Source organism: Euphorbia lathyris, chromosome 3 (assembly GCF_963576675.1).
Source record: "Euphorbia lathyris chromosome 3, ddEupLath1.1, whole genome shotgun sequence".
NCBI classification, from domain to species: Eukaryota; Viridiplantae; Streptophyta; class Magnoliopsida; order Malpighiales; family Euphorbiaceae; genus Euphorbia; species Euphorbia lathyris.
Window position 1 is genome coordinate 104,915,857 of NC_088912.1, and position 2,299 is coordinate 104,918,155.

At 35.6% G+C, this 2,299-nt stretch overlaps 1 non-coding gene across 1 annotated transcript; it reads left to right on the forward strand.

The window, feature by feature from the left end:
* The first annotated feature begins 1,051 nt into the window (after positions 1 to 1,051).
* Positions 1,052 to 1,158, forward strand: LOC136225210 (small nucleolar RNA R71). The gene has a single exon (XR_010686937.1). It is a non-coding gene; the product is annotated as a small nucleolar RNA R71 (small nucleolar RNA).
* Positions 1,159 to 2,299: the final 1,141 nt, after the last annotated feature.

Here is a 2,299-nt window from a genome sequence, read left to right on the forward strand (position 1 = left end):
ACCATAGTTAGGAATTTGTGTGATTGCATCCATAAATGTCAAATTGATGTGCAAATTTTTGAGTTTATCCAAAAACGTTAGAAGTTGTTTATCATAGTCCTTATTTCGGACTTTGTGCGGAAAAGGTGGCTTGGGTACAAAAGTTTTGGTACCTGCGTCAAATGGTGAACTATTTGTGTTTAAGATATCTTCTTTGGACTTTGGTAAATCAGTTCCTGGTAATGTTGCATCTTTGGGCATTTCAGGCCCTTGATAATTTTTCCCTGAACGAAGAGTAATAGCCTTCACCTGCTCTTTTGGATTTTCTTCCTTATGGCTGGGAAGACTTCCCTCTTTTCGGGATGGAATTGATTTAGCAAGTTGACCAATTTGAACCTCCAAATTATGGATGCTAGATGAGTGGTTTTTAATAAGCTGATCGAATTTATTTTCGATCCGTTTAAAACCATCATCGTGATTACTTATTTTTCCACTGATAGCATCTATAAACTTGTCGATTTTAGAAGATAAAGTGCTAATCGTATCTCTTGACTGATTTTGATAATTAGTGGTACAATTTTGATTAGCACTTGTATTATTGTTACTGTTATCTTTCCAGTTAAAGTTAGGATGATTCCTCCATCCAGCATTATAGGTATTAGAATAAGGATTATTAGTTTGGTTTTGCCCTTGGACAAAATTTACCTGTTCGATCTCACTCATATTTTCGTAGTCCACATCCGTTTGGAATGGATTACCATTGGTATCGCGTGGTGCCATAAATTTATCAATTTTGTGCGATAAAGCAGAAAATTGGGCTTGTAGCATCGCGACTGGATCAAGTTCAACTATACCTTTAACTGATGGTGTGGTTGAGGATGATGGTTTTGCCACCGGCATATGTCCACATTCCGCGGGCCACATACTGCTGTTGATTGCCATTTCCTCCAAAAGTTCTCTCGCTTGGGCTGATGTTTTCTTCATAAATAGCCCTCCCGACATAGCATCTAATGAACCCCTAGTTGTAGGATTTAGTCCATTGTAAAATGTTTGCATTAAAAGTTCAGCGGGTAATTGGTGGTGTGGGCATAAACGTTGAAGTTCTTTAAAACGTTCCCAAGTTTCATAAAGAGTCTCATTGTCATTTTGAGAAAAAGATGTTAACTCCTTTATGACTCTTGCGGTTTTTGCTAAAGGAAAATATTTAGATAAAAACGCTTGGGCTAATTGTTCCCAAGTGGCAAAGGTTGCGGCTGGCATAGAAGTTAACCATTCTTTGGCTCTATCCTTCAAAGTGAAAGGAAAGAGGCGAAGTTTGATTGCTTCTGCAGTCACATCTGGAATTTTAAAAGTATCACAAATTTCAAGGAAATTTGTTAAGTGGGTGTTAGGATTTTCGTTAGGTAACCCGTAAAATGTTACATTATTTTGCAACATATTAAGCAAAGCTGGCTTAATTTCAAATTGATTTGCGGTGATTCTGGGTCTAACGATACTATTGGTCACACCGGTCACACCTGGCCTAGCGTAATCCATAAGTGTTGGTGGGTCTGCCATTTTTTCTGGCTCGGTATATGTTTTTACTGGGGTCTTATTTTTGTTTTTCTTATTTTTCTTGTTCTTCCTAATGGTTTTCTCAATTTCTGGGTCTATAGGGTCTGGTACAATGCCTGAACTTCGAGAACTGCGCATGAACCTGAAATCTTGCACGAACCGAAACTACCTACAAAACAGAATTTGAAAAATAAATAAATAAATAAATTAGTAAATGAAAAATTATTAAATTATAAAAGTTAAAATAAGTATGTTTAAACCTAGATTCGAAATAAAACACGAAAAATTTAAAATTTTGTCAAAAATTTTGGCGTTCCCCGACAACGGCGCCAAAAACTTGTTGAGCGATTTTCGCAAGTGCACGGTATACGCTTGTAGTAATAAAAGATATCGAACCCACAGGGAACGCTTTTTAACTAAAACTTTATTTAATTCGGTTTAATCACGAGTTTAGGTTTAATAAAAGAAATATGTTTAATTGATGGAATTGGTTTTGGCAAATTAGGATTAGATAGAAGGATTATATCGAGTTTAGAGACCAATTCTGTTTTGGAATTTTGATTACAAAACAGATACTACCGTAACTGGAATAAATAATAGGCATAAAACTTATTTTCATAAAGCAAAGAAAGCAACTTTAACTTTGTAAGATTATGGACATGTAACAATATAGCGATTTATTCAATTAAATGGCTTTGAACCGTAGAAATCCCCCTGATGTTGAGGTGATTCCTACCTTAATCAAACTAGTATTTTATGTCTGATA